This window comes from Leptinotarsa decemlineata, unplaced genomic scaffold, assembly GCF_025532065.1.
Source record: "Leptinotarsa decemlineata unplaced genomic scaffold, Ldec_3_MD MMD2_tig00001019_RagTag_RagTag, whole genome shotgun sequence".
NCBI classification, from domain to species: Eukaryota; Metazoa; Arthropoda; class Insecta; order Coleoptera; family Chrysomelidae; genus Leptinotarsa; species Leptinotarsa decemlineata.
The window spans coordinates 975,781-998,819 of record NW_027412557.1 but is presented as its reverse complement, the minus strand read 5'-3'; the positions used below and the strand labels follow the sequence as shown (position 1 = coordinate 998,819).

At 33.7% G+C, this 23,039-nt stretch overlaps 1 long non-coding RNA gene across 1 annotated transcript; it reads right to left on the bottom strand.

Annotated features, from left to right (window-relative positions):
- Positions 1-7,689: 7,689 nt before the first annotated feature.
- Positions 7,690-9,030, bottom strand: LOC141482274 (uncharacterized). The gene is made up of 2 exons (XR_012465430.1): positions 8,370-9,030; positions 7,690-8,163 (listed from the first exon to the last, which is right to left on the bottom strand). It is a non-coding gene; the product is annotated as an uncharacterized lncRNA (long non-coding RNA).
- Positions 9,031-23,039: the final 14,009 nt, after the last annotated feature.

Below are 23,039 nucleotides of genomic sequence, written 5' to 3'. Positions count from 1 at the left end.
CAAGTACTGGGTCCTCTGCTTTTCAATTGATATTTAAATTTGCACAGCGTTGGGAAAATAATTGGATACGCAGACGATACTGCCATATTCCATGAGGCAGACACTTGGCTTGATTTGAAAAAGAACGTAGAAACATATTTCCACCTGCTCAAAAAATGGTTTGACCAAAGGCTCCTGACAATTAATCTGAAAAAAACTATTTTTTTTCCTTTTAACTGCAATCTATCCAATAATTGTCCATTCGAAACTCTTGTCGGCTAACAAGGAAAAACAGTAAAAATAGATTCCCTCAGAGAAATCAAATACTTTGGCATCTACATAGATAGAAACTTAAGGTGGGATCATTTAAAATATATAATAGAAAAACTGCAAACAATACTTCACACCTTCCGTTGCTTGAAAAAATTCTTACCTCATAAAGAACTTAAACAATTATATACCTAGTTCCCTAGTGGAGAGCCATTTGAGATATGGTATAGCAGCATGGGGATCAGCTCTGCGTGTACACCTCAATCCCTTAGAAGTATCACAAAGGAGATTCATGAAGTTGATCATGTCTAGAAATTCGCGTTTCTCGTCAGATCTCCTGTATAAAGAGTATGAAGTTATGGATATGAGACAATCATATTACTATTGTACAAATGTGAAGTATCATTTCAGCAAAAATAAACCATCATCACGAAACCAGGACTATTACACACGACATCTCGACCGACTAACCTATCCTACTGTTAAAAAGTCAATTTCACAAACAACCCAGTACATTTACAGAACTAATCTAACTGATCACTATACTATTATGATTTCAATAAAAACGAGATCTGTTTCCCCTGACACTACAAAAAACAACAACACCAATGCTAAATATACGAACACATATAAATCACAATAAACTAAAATCATTCCTTGAAAAAGAAAATTGGAATGATATTCTCAACCTAAATCAAGCAGAACTTCCTTACACATTGTTCAGTGATAAGATCACTGAATATATTAACATATCTAAAAATGTCATAACTGATAAAATAAATTACAAAAAAAAATTGAAACCCTGGATGACTGTGGGTCTTTTAAACTCCATCAGATACAGGGATCACCTTGAAAAAAGATTGAATGAAAAATACTCAGAAGAATTACAAATAGAATATAAGGTATACAGAAACTACATCAATAATCTCATCAAAACTCAAATAAATTATTATTATATTATATAAATAAAATTCACAATGCTCAAAAAATTATAGAAAAATTTGGCAAAATATAAATGAGATGACCAACAGCAACTCGAAATATCAAGACAAATATAACATTATAGATGATAATGGCCAAAAAATTTTCGATGATAAAAACAAATCAAATTACTTCAACAATTTTTTTGCAAATATTGGGCAACAACTGGCAGAAAAAATTGATAAACACGACACTTCACCAGAAAGGGATTCTAAGATTTCAGGCTCTATTTTCCTAAATCCGGTTACAGAAAATGAGGTTGTAAACATTATATCCACTCTGAAAAACAACGGCTCCGTGGGCCCTGATGGTGTATCAGTTCAATTTATTAAAAAATATAATTGTTTTTTCCTGACTCCATTGTGTTATATTATTAACCTATGTTTCATACAAGGATATGTACCTATTGCTTTTAAACACTCTTTTACCATCCCAATATTCAAATCTGGTATCAAGAAATTTGCCACAAATTATAGGCCAATAACAATCACAAACAATTTCGCTAAAGTTTTCGAAAAATGCTTGAAAAATAGACTTGTTCATTACCTAGACAAAAATAATATCTTAAATGAATGCCAGTTTAGATTCAGAGAACACATGTCAACAGAAAATGCTGTCTTTCAATTGGTAACAGTCCTTTTAGATTTGGCGAAAGCCTTTGACACTGTCAATCACCATATCTTACTGAGACGTTTAGAATTCATTGGAGTAAGAGGAATCACCCTTAAGCTTTTTGAAAATTACTTATCTAGTAGATATCAGATTGTTAAAATCAACAATACTTATAGTGATACACTATACTTGAAAACATCCAAGGCAGCATTATATCTTATGCAGACGATACAGCTTTGTCATTTCTAGGCGATACGTGGGACGACGTCTTAGAAAGAGCTGAAACGGGACTCACATCTGTTTTCTCTTAGTTGAACACAAGTCTTTTGAGCCTAAACATCGCTAAAACTAAATACGTAACATTTACCCCCACAAATAAAGATCAACATCCCAAAAATAAGCTCACTATACACAAACCTATTTGCCAAACCCCAATGATATGCACATGTCCTACAGTTGATAAGGTAAGCAACATGAAATATCTTGGTATATATGTAGACCAACATTTATGATGGGACGAACCTGTAGACCAGACAGTTTGAAGACTTAGTAAATTATCTTATAAATTCTACCAACTCAGAAATCTCAATAGTAAAAAACTACTAGCAATGATATATAACTCACTCGCACAATCAGTTCTGAGATATTGCATTGTAATATGAGGTGGCGTCAGCAAAACCCTGGTAAATAATCTAGAGGTAATGCAAAATACTATTCTGAAAATCATTTTCAATCGTAAAAAAAGATACTCCACTGTAGCACTATCCAAACATCAGACTTATTTGAGGCGAGAAAATTATACACTTATCACTGCATATAAATCATAATTATGAAACCCGAGCCAAACTTCATCAAAAAATGAATGTCCCTCGCAGTAGATTAACTTGCACTCAGAGATTTATATCATACTCTGGCCCAAAACTAATAAACCTAGTTCCTTCAGACATTAGAGCAATCTCCAATAAATACAAATTCAAATCAAAACTGAAAGAATATGTGAATCAAAACTATGACATATCGAAATCTGTTTATGAACTGGATTCATAATCAAAGTTCTCTCTAGGCTATGAATATAAACTACATCCTACTGTAGGTAATATCTTGAATTAGTAGAACAATCCAACGTCACCTTCTCTTCGAATATTACTCTCTATTTCCACCAGTTTTCCTTTTTTCCTTTCTTCCAACTATTTGTATCAGTTGTATTTACATTGGCAGTATGAGTGTTCGCTTCATTATGCAACAATGATACCTCATTTATATGTATGTGTTTATATGTGTGTATGTATGCATGTGTATATATGTGTATATGCATGTATATGTGTATATAAATAATCAACGTTTAAGTTGTTTATACAACTCAAGCTCTGCTTAGCTAGATCAGCCTTCAAAATTGTTTATTTTTCATTGATTCTTATACCATTATCAAAATATGTAATTACCTGAATAAATTTATCTTTATCTTATCTTTATCTTCTATGGCAACTAAATTACACAACATTGTACGTCACAAAATGTAAAATTCTATTCTATTTTCCAAACCAATATTCAAAAAACAAATAAGAAAACACATTTTCGAAAAAGATAGACAATTTTTTAAAATCTGTTGGAGTGAAATAAGTTAGTCTCAGTCAAATTTATCCCAAAGATGTGTCATTATGTATTGTAAGTAGCATAATCTTATCCATATTGCCTAAGATTTTATCTATTTGTACATTAATATTTTATTCTTATAGAACGTGTAATATTTGTCCGAGGTTTTATCTATTTTTCCTATTTTTTGTTTGTCTAGTATTTAATCGGCCTATTTTACCCCAACCTGAAATATAATTTGTTTAACTATAGTACCAAATTCACAAAATTCAATAAAATGTTCCATAGTTTCTACTCCATGAACGCTATACTTACTTCTTTACAAATATTTGTATACTTACATATTCTTTGTAACTTCTTGCGAAACAAGAGCTCTGCTCTTATCGCCATACCACTTTGTTCACATATTTTGTTTCAATTGCACTCTAATCTGTACACTTATTATTATATTATTATTATTGTTATTTTTAAAATATAAACTAGTTAACCTATCAGAATTATCAGAATATATTTCGGAAATACTGAACAAAACTGATTTTTTTTGTGGAGGAAAATCAGTTTTTATCGACCTTCTTGAGATTTTCTCCTTCCACATCTGAAAAATATGAAAATTGCAATGGAGACTTCAGACACTTAGATTTTGTCCAATTCTGATGACGGGGGCAAATTAAATACGTCAAATTACTGATGAATTATTACGCAGTTAGTTATCGGGGTAAACTGAAAATTTTACCCTTTCTACTCGTGTTTGAAGTTCTTCATAACAATTTTTATATTTTTCAGATTGTAGAAGATAAAAATATCCCAAGAAGGTCGATAAAAACATTCAGTAGTATTCAAAAATAGGTCAATAAATTGATGGCTATCATAAAATAGTTATTCTAGAAGGACACGTATGGTCATCTGGTGAAAATAAAATCTACAAAGGAAAACTATTCGAATCATTTCGATCATGTTTCAAATATTTCTCCTGAAAGGTGATCAGCATAGAATTTATATCTCCATTCTGGAAACTGTTCATATGTTTTCATCCATAATCTGAATGCTCAATCAGTTTGATCTCAGTAAAATATAAACCATAAGACGATTCATAAACTCCTGATCTATTCGACAACAAACTCTTATCTTTATTTTTAATAAACATGCCCAAATTATTATTAGTTGCACCTTAATTTTTCAAGAGATTGGAAATCTTCATTACTAGCTTGGCTGTTATTTTTTCCTCGTGTTTTGGAATCGAGAAATTCCCTTTACGGCTTGACTGTATAGTCTTTTGAACAGTGAAATATCTGTTGAATTGCCCAAATCATAACGGTAGTAGATAGGAATTTGTTTTATTAAATTGAATCCTTCAATGAAGTTTACATCAGACAAAGGAACATTAATTAGTCTGTGAATCATCCTGTTAAATTCTGCTTTTGTGGTGACAGGGATATGTGAAAGAATTATAAATGATAATATCCATGAGTTGTGGTTAACGAAAAGTTGAAAAATCATGTTCATTATTAAGTCCAAAAAGTTTATTGGATAATTTTTTCCATCTCCTCAGTGAATGTGGTGGAAGAGTGAGAAGAGTTGAAACATTCTAGATTGTTATCAACACATCTAAACCAATACAATAAATTTCACACCAGTGAGTTTCTGTGTATTTTTCGTTCAGAATCATTCATTAATAATGGGAAAAACACAAAGTGACATACTGATTTGGAACGAAAAATACACAGTAACCCGTTGATGAAAATTTTCTAATGTTGGTATGAACATATCCATGTGTGTTTCACAAGAACGAATAGAAAACTGTTTTAGGTTCTTGAATTACATCAAGTTCATCAAGAAAATTATTTGATCAACTCTTTGAACTTGAATATAACAAAAATAAATTAAATTTTTCAATCTTTTATGAAAAGGTACACAAAAATATTATCATTCATAATTTTTCCACACACCTATATCAACACAAAGTAGCAGCATTCAACAACTTTCAGTCAATGTTCCTCTGTCTGATATTAATTTCATTGAATGACTAAATTTAAAACTGATTGCCATCAACAACTGTTAGCAAATCGCTGTAATAAATTCTTTATTATCCAAAATACGTTATAGTCAAACTATAAATTGAGTTTACCTGATTCAAAGAAAAAAGGAGAAAAATTTAAATTTTCATGGGGCCAAGTTAGTATGAGGATTTCTAGTTTTTCAAAAAATACAGGTGTAAATGTGGCGAATGAAATCAATAATAATTTGAGCATGCATACTAAAAATAGATCATATAGATCAGAGTTCTATAAATCCTTGTATACTTTCTATCCAATGCTTTACTTTCCAAAATTGAAAAATGAATTCAACGTATGCTACTCACCTCGTTACAGAAGGACATGAGTTCAATAATGAATTGAAAACTTATCGGTTCCAGAAGAAAGATTTGAAACTTGATCTTCTGAAAAGAATGGAAATCAGTTGATTCAAAAGTTTCCAATATCTAATGAACGATTGAATTGGATGAATTCTTTTTGTTGAAGTTGTTATTAGAAGGAGGCCATACTTAGTTCCACTGCAATGATGTAATAATTAATTTATTATCATGTTTTCTCTTATTTATACGTATTTTTGCTAGAGAAATAAGTATGTTTGTACCTGCAAACTAGGCCAATACAGCTACTAGAATTAGTTATCGGATTGGATGGCAGGTAGTAGCTAATGATTAGGTGGGCTGAGAAGTTCGTAAACTAAGACACAGATTGGGGCGATTGGTATTAAATTCATATGATTTTTAATTATCCTTTACCAGCTGTCGAATTTTATGAGTAAAGCAATTTTTGTTAGTTCGAAGGAAATGGATAAAAAATAGTTTCGTGTGTTGAAAAAGTATTTTTTCGGCGAAAAAAATACTTGTGAATCCAAAGCTTGGCTTGATGAACATTATTCGGACTTTGCACCAGGAAAATCAACTGTTGAGAGGTGATTTAAACGAGGTAAATGAGCACCGAGGACGATGCACTGGACGCCCCAAGGAAGCTGTTACCGATGAAAACACAAAAAAAGGCTACAAAATAATTCTCAATGACCTCAAAGTGAAGTTGACAGATCTAAAGACAGATCTTAAGACAGATCTAAAGATATCAAAGGAACGTGTTGGACATATCGAGCATGAATATTTGGGTAAGCAAAAGCTCTGTTGAAAGTGGGTGCCGCGCGAGCTCACAATTGACCAAAAACAACAACGAATTGATGATGATGATGAATGTAAACACTTTATTGTGAGATTTTCACTAAACAATTTTACAAAAACGTAACACGTGTTTCGCCATACAATGGCTTTTTGGGCGTGTTGCGTTTTTGTGAAATTATTTAGTGAAAATCTCACAATAAATTGTTTATGAATACGTTAGTTATGGATTTTCATTAAGTATCGGCCAATTCTATCATATAGATGATGATGAAATCAAGAGAAAACGGCCCCATTTGAAAAAAAAGGGTGCTATTTCATTAAGACAATGCACCGTGTCATAGATCAATGGCAAAATTGCAGGAATTGAATGAATGAATGTTTATTGACATAAACATGTTACAGGTACAACATATTTACAATTTACATATATACAAAATAGAAAACACTTCAATAAACACATATAAAACCACAGAAACTATCTGGGCGATATATTGTATGTGGTGAGGCAATTAAAGAATAAAATAAAATCTATACGAACGAATGCCCATTGAAAAATTTCAGTAGATGTTATATATAGTGATTGAATGTGTAACAAAAAAAAAATTATATCACACAAGATGAGAAACATCATTGCACAACTTTGGCCCACATAGCAATAGATATTCCAGGTATATTTCATGAATATACATTTAAGGATATTGTATTATGCTATGAATATGCCATGGATATATATATCTTCTGGAGAATATTCCCTGGAAGTGCTCCTGGCGAACTTTTGATATATTTTAAGAATATTCCTTGGGAATATTCTTGGAATATCTTATAATATTCTTAGAATATCTAAGGTATATTCTATTAAGAATATTCCAGGAATAGAACCCGAGGAATATCCATAAAATATTCAGGATATTCTTAGTTTATTGTAGGAATATACAATAGAGAAACACCATAGAATATTCTTTAAATATATTTTATGAATATTCTAGGAATATTTGGAATATTCCAAGAATGTGACGAGTAACCGCTATTAGGCATGTATATATTGCATTTTGATACAAGATTCACACAAGTAATAAAACACATAATATTCATAAACAAATATATTTTAAAAACAATATACACTGAAATATTTGGCGTTTCAACCAATATTAAAAATAAAAAATCTAATTCAAAATATTTATTCACTGAATAAAATATTCCTGAATACTGTCATATTACAAATATTAGAAATGTATTCAAATTAGGATGTTCCTACTCTCAAACAAATGTATACTAAAAAATATACTAAAATTAACAACTCTGTGAATTTATCAGCACTAATTAAAAAATAATAAATATATCATTTCATTGAAAAAGAAAAAGTGTATTACATCAAGAAATAGGTTAGGTTAGGTTTCTCACTTAGAAAAATAAACCCACAAATGAAGTATTTAAAATGAGTGGTATGATGGGTTCTTCAATGAATTTCACTTACTTAAAGTTATTCAAACTTTGCTCACCAGAATAGTTTTCCTTATATTTGTCCAACAATGCATCAGCCAGTGTTTCAATAGTAATACCTGGAACAAAATGTACATTAACGTTCATTATCACTATTTGAAAGTGGCACAATAAAACTGGAATAAAAATCAAATAGATATTTTTCGCATAGGTTACTCATGAACATTTACAACATTTTATGACTTGGAGAGCAACTTGCATTGTCTTGTTGAAAACTAATCATTACGTTTTCAGTTTACTATCGATACTATTGCATTTTACTTACTTTTCTTGAAGACTGAATAGATGCAACTCTCCTGTTTGAAGATCCAAAATCAAACTATTCGCTGTACTGCAAATTGGACAACCCCAAATTATAAATGGTACACTGAACGTGACAGAATTATACTTTGATAATAACACCAACACATCATGCATTACACACGCGAACCTGCCACGTCAACCGCCATGTTGAATCAAATGTCGAATTTAACGCAAACGCAAATGTACCATGCATTAAGGGACAGCCGCTTTCACAGAGCTTATTCGACTGTCGCGAGCTACACTTCAATTGACCAATGAGAAACGTTTACTCCAATTATTCACTTCCCCATTTCTCTGTTTCCAGGATTTTTCGCTTTGTAATTAAATAATTTCAAATACAAAAAGACAAATAGGATGAGAATTAACCAATTTATTGATGCAATTGGTTCATTTATTGGCCCATTCAAATTTTTTTGTCGTTTCCAACAGTTGCTGTTGGAGTAATTCATCCAGAATCTTTGCGTTGAGTTCAAAAACTGGTTAACACTATCAGGGTTATATACATTAGGTTATGCATTCGATTAAGATCTTGAAATATTTTTGTTTTTAATAATATTGAATTATTTGAATACGTTATTATAAGATAATTCAAAATTCCATTGTATAGAATATTCCAAAATATACCATGGGGACATATTCTAAGAATATACCATATGGTATATTCGATCGACAATATTCTTAGAATATTCAAGGGAGAATAATCCATTTATAGACATTCTATGCACATTCTTTCGGGAATAATCATGCCATATTCATTCAAGCATATTCTATGAATATTCTAAAGGTATGTATATATTCCAAGAATATTCTATGAATATTTGGAATATATACGTTCGTTTTATGATATACAGGGAATATTCCAAGAATATCTAGTGCTGTGTGGGGGCATCACAATCAATGTATGTAATCAGTTAATTTTCAAACAAGGATTGTCAATTAATGCATGTATCTCCCCTCGTGGCCTACTAATTACATAACTTTTAACTTCAATCTTAAACCTTCTGAGTGTATTTTCATTTTTCACTTTATCTGGCAAGGTGTTGTATAATTCAGTCCCTAAGTACAAATAACTTCTTTGTCCGATACATTTATTCATAATTGGTGTCGAAACTTGTGCGAGCTGAGGATTAACGAGGTCTTACCTTTTAACGTGTGATTTCTAGAACTTGTTGGACCATAGCAAGCGATAATCGATCGAACAGACTAGGGCTTGAACCACCGACCAACACGGCAGTCAATTCAAGTGAGTGATCAAAGCACCCACGTCGAACCGCCTGGCTACCGACTGAATATCCATAGATATCGAATATCTAATACTTTCGCTTCGACAAAAAGTTGACCGGTGGGATACCTATAGTTTTTATTCAGTAGTAATTTCAACAATTCATTTTGCAAGGCCTATATTGCATTATAGTGTGCTCTTAAAACACCTCCCCAACATATGATTCCGTAGCTCAGATGTGATTATACCAAACTGTGATAGACTATTACTCTTTCTTTTTCATTCAAGAATTCAACAAATTTTTTAAACCTATATAAAATACACCTCAATTTTTTTGTTGAGTAGTCCACATGAGTTTTCCATCTGAAAGAACAATCCAACATTATTCCCAAATATTAAATTCCATTTGCTGGTCTTATTGCGAATGAATTTTGTATGGTTAAATCATAGTTTGGAAGAGACGTCTCAAGGCTACCGAATGGTAAGTAAACCGTTTTTTTCGAAATTCACTGATAATAGTCTGTAGTCCAACCTTGTATTAATTGCTTCCGCATCCACCATATTATCCAGATCTGGCCCCCAGTGACTTTTTTCTGTTCTCAGACCTCATGAGAATGTTAGCTGGAAAGAAATTTAGCGCCGATAAAGTGGTTATCGTCAAAACTGAAGATTATTTTCAGGCTAAAGAAAAATCATACCAAAAAAATTGTATAAAAAAATTGTGTGATCGCTATAATCATTGTATCGCCCTTGGAGGCAACTCTATTGAATTATAAAACCAACTGAATGATAGTCGAATTACTAGATCTTTTATTTCCTTTATCATATTCCAGTAGGTACGTGTAAATTTTGCTGAGACTGTCAATATCAGTTCGTTTTTTCATTGAATGTTTTTCACATTGAATGTGAATATATATATATATATATATATATATATATATATATATATATATATATATATATATATATATATAACGGGACGTTCACATTGAGATACATTGTGTACCCATCGCCTCCGAAATTAAATTCCAGTGAATCTCTCGAGAAATTCACGGAAGGTGCTTAAGAGGTTTCATTCCCGTTGGGATTCTCTGGCTTTGACATTTCCAAGGACCCTCTCACTTTCAGAAATAACGAGTGACATTTCTTGGGGATTCGAGAGTACAGAAGAGTGATTAGCAGGGGAAATACGTATTCGTCATTCGGAACTGGAATGTGCTTTGTGATTTCTAACGTTCATGCTTATGAAAACACAAAGGTCATACTTGGGTATGTATTAAACTAGCAAATGGACTCATTTATTTTGCGACTTCAGAAGACGAGAAGATTTCGAATTACTTTGAACAATTTTTAAAAACAATAATATTTTGGTGGAAAGTAGGTAAGTAAGTAGACAACATTATTATGAAGATATATCTTTCCCCATAAACCTCTTGAGTTTCTAAGGATACACTAATTCATGTGTTGATCAAAAGTAGGAAAATTATTTAATCACAATCTAGGAAGTAGACTCATAATCCTTCCTAGAAAAGAAATACACTTTTTATGCCATTCACGGTTTCTACATCAGAATTAATTCATATACTTCTGGGAAAGATGAAGGTTGTATGCGTATCGATTGTATTCCATCACCAGAGGCGAAAATGCTGCAAGAAAAAATTCAAAAATATTTTCCATTTCCATTATACTTTCTCATTTCATCATATATGATGTTTTGTGATGTTGATTTTATCAGGAGGAAATTGAAATTTAATTTTTCATTTAGGTATATGTAATATATGAAATCAATTGTCATTATTATATGATATTAATGAAATATCATTTCTTATGTATCTCAACTAGTTCACTCAGCATCTAAGGTTGGGCATACACGGTCAACATTAGTGTCTCTACATCGATTCTGATCAATATATTGAACGTATAAGGGTTAATTTATAAAATAATATTACAACGCTGTTGCTTGTTACCAAAGATCTTTATGTGATTGCAAGTTGATCCACCACTTCATAATCGTATCCTGCTTTATCGTGCGACTTGGTGTTGAAACAATTGTTCATTCATAAAAACAAGGGCGATGTTGTCTCCCGTTATGAAGACGCCATATATCTTCCACTGACGGAAACTGGTTGAAATACAGAGCCAAACACCAAACAACGCTGTTTCGACCCGCCATAGACCCTATCCCCTATCTTTCCTCGCAAGACAACTGGTTGGAATACAAATCTCAAACATAGTGCATTTGTGATCCAACACCAGACACCGCTGTTTTGACCCGCCATAGGTCTCATCAATGTTGCTAGGCCATTCTTAAAAAAAATGTATTTATCTGGCTTACTGTTGTGTCTTTGAAGAGCAATTCCCCATGTCTATGACTCGTTGTCTATTTTTTCTGCTTATTTTATTTTCTCTATGACCAATGCAGTGCGATTAGAAGTGGTAGATTTCTCCTTCCTGACTGCACAATCTAATCTGACACTTCAATGATCAATATCATTCAGTTATCAGAAGGCTTCCGTTTTTTGTCATATTTATCACATCAATAATATTGCTTCAATAATAATGATCTTGCCTAAGGAAACATGCAACAGAATGACTAATTTGAAGCTGATCATCAAACAAAATCTTTTTTTCACTTCAACAATTTATGGATTTGTGTTTTCGTAAATGAAACTTTTTATCTGTAGACTACGCATTGTCTACAAAATTACTAATTTGGTTGGTTTCCTTATGGTTCTCAGTTTCACCCCATATTTCAGGTAATATATTTGAATTGGCACCATTGTTCCTACCTGCGTTGTTTGGTAAAACTGTTTTATTCTTACTGATTGTACTACTGGTAAAAAATTCATTTCCGAGGACACTCGAATATGTATTTTTTATATCTTTGTTTACTTGGGCAGTTGCATTTCCGTCAATTTTGATTCGACAATCATTTTCTGCATTGTTCACATTCTTCACGTTTACATATTACTTTTTCCATCTAGTGTTTTTTCAAGGATTGTTTCATTTTCGCTTTTGGTTTCAATGTTACAGCAGCAGGATAAAAAAAACTTGTTGACTTTTTTAAGATTCTTGCTTATTTTGTCCACTTCCTCTTAAAAAAGCTTTTTTGAGAAAGGATGGCTCTGTCGTTGCTTATATTTCAAATTAAAATTCGAACGGAGCTATTGAAAATAATAAAACAACTTCAGTGTCGAATAGATCAGATGTACAGGTGAGTCAACAAGATTCCCTCGGTCCATTGCTATCAGGGAAAACAGTTTTTCGATTTGCTCAATTTTTTCGCAGTCATATCGATAAATACTATTCATATACTGGGTGTTCTATTTAAAAAACATAACTTTGGTTTGACCACGCTCGGCTGAATCACCCAGTATGCGAAAAAATAAATAATTAATAGATAGTATTCACTGATATGACTGCAAAAAAAATTGAGCAGTTCAAGAAATTGTTTCCTCTGATAGCAGTGGACCGGGGAAATCTTGTTGACTCAACCTGTATATAAATTGATTTGTGCTTCTTGAACCAACTCTCATATTGTTCAAATGGGAAGAAATTTCTCCAAAAGAAAAAAAAAACTCCAGAAGTAGTTTTTGACTTTTTGATAAAAGGGCACAAGTTCAGTAATCTGCCCTTTTCTATACAATTATATGGATTTTCCATCAACTTATGACCATTACAAAACAATAATTAGAAACACTACTCTCCATGAAAAAAATCTGTCAGAAATGAAATTGTCATGATGGCAATTTTTGTTACTTGTACTTATACAAATTATACGAGTTATGCTATTTTGGCATATTTTTCATAACTGACATTGATTCAATTGATTAACAACTCAATTTTCGCATCGTTTTCATGAAATATCCTAAGGTTCAAGGATAAAAATCTCTGAACGGTACGTGAATAAAAAATGTATGACTATAATTGTGAAACATCCCTTTGAGAAGAATATTCGAATGAATCATTACGACTTTTTCGAAGACTTTCCATTATCCATGATCACATAATAGCCAATTACTGTCGAATGCTACCGCAATTTTCACGAGTGCCACGACGATGAAAAAGCAAACAGCAAATATCCTGAATGCATTTTACCAATAAAGAAGGTTTACAGAAAAGCAATTGGCAAGAGTATGTGACCAAATTAGCAAGTTGTTCGAGAGAAGATACATGGTGGCATCCGGTCTTGGACTGTGCTTGGAGATTCCTCGGAGGATTGGTGGCTAATAAGCCAATCCCTGTTATACTGCGACATCCGAGTCGAGTTTGGATCTGTTGAAATGATTTGAAATTTCTACAGCTCAATAACATCTGTTTAGAAAACAATATTGATTGATAATATAAAATCAGTCTTTCAGAATTAGAATTGTTGATGAAATGATTTCGCTTCCAATGAGAGTTTTGTAGAGAGATATTGTAAATTATGTTATACAAATATAATATTTTTCATTGAGGGGTGTTGAGGAATATTTCTAGGTTTATTCTTAAATTTACTGTTCTAGAACTGATTTCTTCAGAGGAATTCCAATCCATACGTTCATCGTTCTGATTTTATTTCTATTACTTTTCGTAACTATCCCAAACTGCCCATGAGCGTTCATCATTGCCAATGCGAACTACATGCGCTTTTGATGTCATAAATGAAATTCAATGTTGGTAGGCAATAGGTTTAATAAGTGAGTTTTGGAGAATTCTTAAGGGAGAGATCCGAATTCTTCAACATTCAGTTCGTATGCTAATTCAACTAGTCAAGTGTAACTTCTCGGTTTGAATTTTTTTTTATCATGTTGATGTAGGTATAATATGTATAAACACCATCACTATTTATTTAATGCCCCCTTCTATTTATTGAACGGGTCAAGTCAAAACATTGAAATTTGGGATAATGAAATTAATGCATGAATACTTTGTTTTGGAGTGGAATTGACAAATGAAACTTTCAAGATGACTGGGCGCCATCTGGAAAAAAATTATAAGGAAAGAGGAGTTTTGTGACACATCATTTTGAAGCTTCTGACGAATACTTTACAACCTCAGAATATGAAGTCAATATCTTCACCTCCTACAAAATGGCGAAACAATTAATAATTTCCTGAAGACAAATACATTAATATCGATATTTCTAGAAATATTTCTTTTCATTTGCCATATGACGATTCCAACAACCGATAAGGTTTGTTGAGTTATTTTTTGTTTATAAACATGACAAAAAATGTCAGTACGACAATGAACATCATTGTTCAGTTAAAATATTCTTATTCAGTTTTCAGTTTTACTAGTAGAGAGGCACAACGTCAACAATCTCTAAAATGGTCAATTCTCGTCCATTGTAAGAAAAAATTGATGCGATTTTTATATACGGTGCGACGCGTAACTTTCACGAGACCAAAAGGATTTTCAATGAACGTTTTCCGAATCATCCTATCTGTAGAAAATATTTGAGGAAACTTGAATCCAAATTCACAACTACCGGTAGTGTACATAATAAAAAGCCCCCAGGTCATCCGTTCATTCTGGAAGAACAGCAAGTGCAAATCATTGATGAGATGGTAGTAAATCCTGAACAGTCTACTTATTCCGTCGTGAATGTTTATGAGGTGTCTCCTTCTAATCTGTGGAGACTTTTGAATAGAAATAGGTAACATCCATACAAAATTAAAATGGTACACCAATTGACGGAATTCTGCGAAATCATGACGGAAACCATTGCAAGGCATCCTGCCTATCTCCACAATATTTGTTTCAGTGACAAATGTACATTTTCTTTAAACGGCAATGTCCACAGACAAAATTGCCATAATTGAAGTGACACCACCCCTCACGTTTTTCAGGAAACACTTACCCAATATCCAGAAAAAAATTCCGTTCCCGGTCGTTGGATTGGCTATCGAGTTCCTACACAATGGTCAGCCCGCTCGCCAGATTGGACTTTTTTGGACTTTTTTTATGGGGCTATTTGAAGAAAAAGGTGAACGAAACTGAAGCTGCCTCAATATTGGATATACGGCAGAGAATAATAAATATTTGTAGAGATATTGACGTTAATGTGTTCGAAAATGTTCGGCGTTCAGATAGGCTGTACATATGTCAAGAAGTTCGAAGCATCTCGTTCGAAGCATTTCGAGCATCTTCTGAACTGACTTCAAGCTTATTACTTCATATTATGTAGTTCAATGTCAATGTATTCAGGCAATTATTGAAAGTTCCGCCATTTTATAGTAGTTGAAAATACTGACATTATATTTTAGGGCTGTTGGAATTGCCATTTGACAGATGAAAAGGAATATTTCTGGAAATATCGATATTAATGCGTTTTTTTTTTCAGGATATTATTAAATGTTTTTCCATTTTCTAGTAGTTGAAGATATTGACTTCATATTCTAGGGTTGTGAAACATTTGTCAGGAGCTTCAAAAATATGTGTCACAAGACCCCCTTTCTTTACAATTATTTTCCCAGATGGCACCCAGCCGCCATCTTGAAAGTTTTATCTGTCAATCAAATCTGTCTTCAAAATAAATTAGTCATGCATTATTTCATTATCCCAAATTTCAATTTTTTGAGTTGTCCCGTTCAATAAATAAAAGTGAGGAGGGACATTAACATTAAAGAAAAGCACTGTATGTTTCAGAAACTCTCTTCAATACTCTCCTGAATTGAAATTGACGATATTGATGTTTATACATTTTCAGCATATCATAAATTGATGTGATGGTGTTATTTGTCAGTTTTTTCCATCTCATTTCATAAGAAAATTCAACTGTTAGTTCAGGCGAACTGTATATAAATGATGTGTTATAGTTAAGTGATGAAATAATGTGAGATTATTTTGACTGAAGAAGATTCAATTAAGAAATAACTTGAGAGGGAATATATCTGCTAGACGCATTTTTTTTGACCGGAAGAGGAATATCTATAGTCCAACACAATCTTTATGAGTATCTTAATGTTCATTTATGTGTGAATTCAAAATTAGATGGGTCAAAAACCTCGCTTTATGTATTTAAAGTTATGAGCATTCGTCATCCTAACCGAATCCAATAAAAAGATTCTCTCAGATATGAAACCTAACTGGAGATAATGAATAATTATGTGAAATTCAAGTGAATACATAAAAATGTGTATCAAAATGTATTTTCCACTGTCACCCCCTCACGAATGGCAACCCTTCAAACTCGAAACGGAGGAGGTAACCGAGCTTAATTTTAGATGTTATAAGTTAGTTTGAACATTGGTCCGCATCATGATGAAAAATATGTATTTAAGATAACAAAGTAGGTACATATGCATTTTTATAAGTTACAAGGAACCAAATGAATCAAATGATCAAAACAATCTGAAAATAATCAAAATTGTACAAAAAGGTCAATTCAAATTCTGATTTTACTACAAAAAATGAGCTTTGATTTAAGATATATAAATTCACCAACAGTTTGAGGTCAAACAACAACTCGTATTTTTTATTATTGACTTATTCATGATTGAATATCTCCAGAGACGAAATGAAGACACAAAAATCTACATAAAAGTGAATTTTTTCTAAACTTATGGAAGTTGTTCGACGTGGGAAGAGAGGTAGAATCGTTTTCATTCGAGTGAATATTGGGGCCGTATTGAAAAATTCATATGACTACTAAATTTCTCGGGAATATGAAAAAGAATTACATTTTTTGATATCATATGAAAATTCGATAATAAGAACAATCAGACACACACACACAAGTTACATGTCAAGAAAATGAAAAAAATATCCAATCCACTATACAGTATACCAAAAATATTAATATTTTCGGAAAAGATTTGAATGATAACTCTACAGATTACCGTATACCTGACCAAAGTAGTCGAAGCCGGTGGAAAAATAATAATAATACGGATTAAAATTTCGAGATTTTTTCTTAGAACTTCGCTGACTCTATTCAGACCGCTCTATTGAAATGTTTGTTCGGATTGTTAGAGTTCTCTCAAATCTCAAGTCAAGCCAGCTTATCGCAGTAAGGCAGGAATTTTGACCGTATTTTGAATTTTGCAGAAGGCTGTGGTTATTGGCTCATTATGTATACTTAGGATAGACGATCACCCATCTCATGGTATGGAGAGTGGTTATTAGTTGTCGTAACTGGCGTATCTTTCGATTATGTCATAATTTCGAGGACAGAGTTCTACTAGCGCAACCTTTTGGGTGAAACAATAATAGAAATCAAAGCATCGAAGCCGCTGATTCAACCTTATTCCTGCATGGGATGCAGGAATACGGTTGACTTTTGCTTTCCTCAGGTCAAGTGGGTCAAAGTCGGAACTGAGGGGTTCATCATGGCTTTCCAGTATGATATCTTCAACCCCTTAGCCTACCGTAGCTGTGTGATAGATAGAGAGGTTCATAACACCAGATGGAAAGTCCGCCGTGGACCGCATATGTATACTTAGATAGACAATCACCCATCTCATGAAGTGGAGAGTGGTTATTAGTTGTCGTAACTGGCGTACCTTTCGATTATGTCATAATTTCGAGGACAGAGTTCTACTAGCGCAACCTTTTGGGTGAAACAATAATAGAAATCAAAGCATCGAAGCCGCTGATTCAACCTTATTCCTGCATGGGATGCAGGAATACGGTTGACTTTTGCTTTCCTCGGGTCGAGTGGGTCAAAGTCGGAACTGAGGGGTTCATCATGGCTTTCCAGTATGATATCTTCAACCCCTTAGCCTACCGTAGCTGTGTGATAGGTAGAGAGGTTCATAACACCAGATGGAAAGTCCGCCGTGGACCGCATATACTGGACATTTCGACACTTGGGGTCGGCATATCCATCTATCGAAATAATGCAGTCGTTCGAATGCCACATTACCGTCTTCGTAACTCTATCGGTATTGATGAGACACCGATATTGCCATATTCTCTGGGGGTTATTGAATCCGTTGTGGGAAATGAGAAGTAGGACGCTATTCTAAGTTTTCAGCTACAGATGAAACGAATATAATTCGAAAAGAGGAGTGAAAACAGGGTTTTTCTTCTTGAACTCCGCAGGTTCTATTACTAGTGTCCTTGGTGAAATAATGCTCTCTGTACTCTCGAATCTTAAGATCATATTGGTTTGACACAGACATCTTGGCCGGACAAATGCAGAAGGTTGTCATTCTTGGTTCAAATCCAATATTCTGCAAAGAATTCAAGTCCCTATTTGAAATTTCAATGTTTAAGGTGCCGTAAATCGGCGACGCTCTGTATAGAATATGAATGACCATGTCGTGATTGATCACCTGAAGTTCCTTTGACAAAGCATCAACAGATTTCATATACGTGTCCAAATAAAGAAGTTACAAAAAAGTTATTTGAACATTTTTGTTTTTTCCGTAGAGTTTACTTTTAGTATAATTCAATAGTACCTGGAACTAGGCATCTTTGCCACATTTTATCTCCTAGCGTTTACGAGATTCCCATGCCCAGACTCGAATTTGAGAGGCCTTCGCATCTTTCTGTCAACTGCCATCTCATGCGGAAAAGGATCACTTTTCGAACTCGTAAAATAAATAACTATCACAGTACGAGTATAACAGAAGTGAAACACTTTCTCTTGTCGGGAATTCCGCAACTAAGTGAGCACTATAAACTGAGTTGAATTGTTCCTTTTTCTATGAATACTTCCATGGGAAGTGTTCGACTGACTCAGGTTGCTCGGTCCAGATGAAGCTGAAACATCAAACCAACACACTTCATACTACACTTCTGAAAAACTCTTCTATTTGAAGAACGCTGAAGAAATAATCTCCAATAATTTAAAACTATTGTGAATTGCTACTTTCGCACAGACATCGCTCTTAGTCTTGATAGTTCGTACTGGAACCTCCGGCATAAAGTGAATCTATGAAAAACACTTTTCCAACACCAGAACAAAAATACGGTCTCTCGACGCGCGTTTCGTTAACTAAGTAACCGTCCACAAGAGATCATTATCACTGAATTTTACTACTTTGTTAGTATTTTAATATGCTAGTGGCCTAACTACTATGCAAAGGAGGGTGCTACAAGCAGCTTCATCGGACCAGAACGTGTCATTGGCATCGCTTTAGGTTTTGCCAAACAAACATTGAATACCGGACTGGCAAGAATATTTATGGACTTCTGGCAGAATCTTCCAGGATCGGCTCACTCCAAGATGTTTATTCACCTTTCGAAGCTTGATACCAAACAGTTGTTGGACTACAGTAGGGATGAACTACGATGTCTAACAGGCCTTCTTATAGGTCATCATATGCAGAGACTCAGACTGTTGGAAGGCACTGCGTGTCGCTTCTGTTCAGAAAATGATGAAACAGCAGAGCACATTCTTCATTTCACAAACTACACTTAAACGATTTGATCTCCACTAACTAAGTTAGTGGAGATCAAATCGTTTAAGTGTAGTTTGTGAAATTACTATGGATCTTCATCAAGTAACGGCCGAATCAATCAGAAAAAAAAAAAAAAAAAAAAAAAAAAAAAACACATTCTTCATGTCTGCCCGGCTGGGGACCAAATCGGGTTCTTAGAGTTCGGCAGAGCCGTACTCTTACCATCTGACTTGAAAGACTTCCCACCGTACAAAATAATCGGCTTCGTTAAGAAGCTGGGTTTATTTGGTCGAGTATGAATAGGTGTGAGCCACAATAAACTCTTACGGGTTGCGGTGGAGGGTCAAATAAACCCACTCACTTTGAACCTAACCTAACCTAACTACTACCTGTTAGTATTACCTTACTACTACCTGCTGTGTACCGGTCTCAACAATTTTAGACATTTCTCACTTATTCTGTGGTCGTTTTCTATGGCATGTTGAACGACACTAGATTTCTCTGGTCTATGAAACCAAATATGCGAAACATGTTCCTTGTAGCTTGCTGCATGTATCAAAACTTCAAAAAATCAAAGTGGTTCCAGCGGTTTAGGAAAGAAATGATATTTTCATTAAATTACGACATCCTTTATCTCAGATATATGTTCGTATGGAGAATTTTTCTTAACATCACCAAAGGATTATTGCCCTCCAGGATAATCATTCAATTATGAAACAACCTGCATTTATCGCTTTGAAGATCATAATATATGGTATAAAATATATAGATGTTGATGAATACTGGATGATCTTTCCAACACAAACTCTAATTCAACGTATTACTCTTCTTTATCGTATTTCACTAATCAGTTTAGTTTCAATTCACTAAAGTTCGTATCGGATTCATTTCTCGCCAGAGTTCTACCTTTCAGCAGATTATTATTATTCCACTGTATACGTATTTTTTTCTCTTGGCTAACTACAAGTGTAACATAATTAAGTGATTAACTGTGAAAGATAGAAGGTCGTATAAATTTGGTTTTACGATTCAAATGTAACGTATCATTTCCTTTATAAGACAATACCTTCAGGAACAGAATGTGAATGTTACTCACAGACGCAGTCACATCTGAAACAATAATCTCTTATAGCGGTGTTTTAGGAAACAGGCATGTGTACCGTATTCCAATGACACCTTTTTCGTGTCGATCCCAATGATAGTAGTTCCCAAGTAACCGTGTCTTACCAGCTTGTTCGTTAAACGTGTAAGATATTGTTCCATTATATGAATCATGTCTGATTATTGCGTCATTTGTGAATTGTGGCCACACAAAATTTCGGTACCGCAACTGGTTGGATAATTCTTCCAGAGCATTCTTTCAGAGCATTGAAATTATTGATTTTTCAACCTCAAACTCAGCTATTCAATCAAATATATCAATGAATTTTTCTGTATTATTTTTTTTCTGTTCTTTTACTTATGTAATCATGAATGGTATTCTTCAGTTCTTTTTTCAAGCAATTTTTTCATAAATGTAGTGTGTCCTAAGTTTCTTGTATATTCTAACATGTATTTTCTCAGTACTCTTCATGTTCCTTATTGAGCCATTTCCAGATCTAGTCCCTACCCTAGATTTTAATACCCCACAGCGGGTTATGGCCAACATATGGAGCTAATAATTCGTGTCTAGCACATCTAATTCTTTTTGCATTGCATTTGATTCATGAGTGTCCACGAGTGTCATGAGACATGAGTGTCATGAGTGTATTTGGTCAACTAATTCCGATCCGCCAGTTTATCCAGTTCTTCACGGCATTTCCAGACTTTGGCACTTTTGCTGAATGTTACAAATTACGAATTCCATTGTCTTACATGTGTTTGAGTATGAACACACCTAGTTTCACATATTCCGAAATCTGGATATTCCCCTTATAGCTAAGAGAATTCTCTAATTCGAATTCACCCACTCTTGCCTCCCCTGTAATAACAAAATATGAAGGAAAAAGATTCAAAATTGTTCGCAATACTGCTGCTGGTTTCATTGCTACTGTTATTCAAAAACAAGCAATTTGAGTATAGCCAATAATGCATCATGTTTGACTTCAGTCTTCCGATACGTATATCTGGCCAGCATCAGTGTACCTCCGCATTTCTTCTTAAGATTTTTAAATGTTGGCTTCAGGTCAGTTCTCGAACCAGATATTTGATTTTCCTGATACATAGTTGTATCTTTTCACTTGCCACCTGTGTCACTGCTATATTATTTATACAGTATGCAAACATATTGCATTTGATCCAGTTCTGAGCTATGTTTGAGGTTGCAAGTGTCTTTAGCTCCTCGGAAACTTTTCAAATCGATTACAAAATTTTAAACAAACATACAAGGAGCGAGTAAAAACGTGGAACAATTTCAATAAAAAATTCAAAGCGTTTCATATGATTTTACATTACTACAAATAACCCATTTAATTTTCTTTGAAAGTTGTTTTACTGTCGAGTAGTTTATATCTATTATTCACTTATCGAGCAGTGTATGAAATGTCAAACGCTGACAAATCCACTCGTGGCAGATATTTATAGATGCGCAGTAGTACTGAAAAAATAATATCGACAATGCAGGTTATATATAAGATTAACAAAAACCTCCACAAGCACAGCCCCAAACAACAAAATTACAATACTCTTATAAACGCACGTTTCACCAACCAAATTGACGTCTGCAGAAGATAAAGTAGACAATAGTAGGGTGCTAATGCCGACTGAACGCCTCCCCCTACCCCTTTTGACCTTGAGACGTCACACGACCTTGAATGACGTCACCTAACCTTGAACGTCGTACACGTAGTATGAGCTTGAATGCGGTGTTTGACCTTGAGTGTGGGGTTTGACCTTGACGTTCGACACTTCGACTACCTTGAGCTTGCTCCATGGCATTGAATGTTGACCTTGAATGAAATCGTGACGTGTACAGAATATAACCTTGAACAGTGGGCGTTCGACGTTGTCCCCTCCCTTGTTGGTAATTCCTATATAAGTTCAGAATATCGTATGACGTCACCGAACCTTGAACGTCGTACACATAGTATGAGATTGA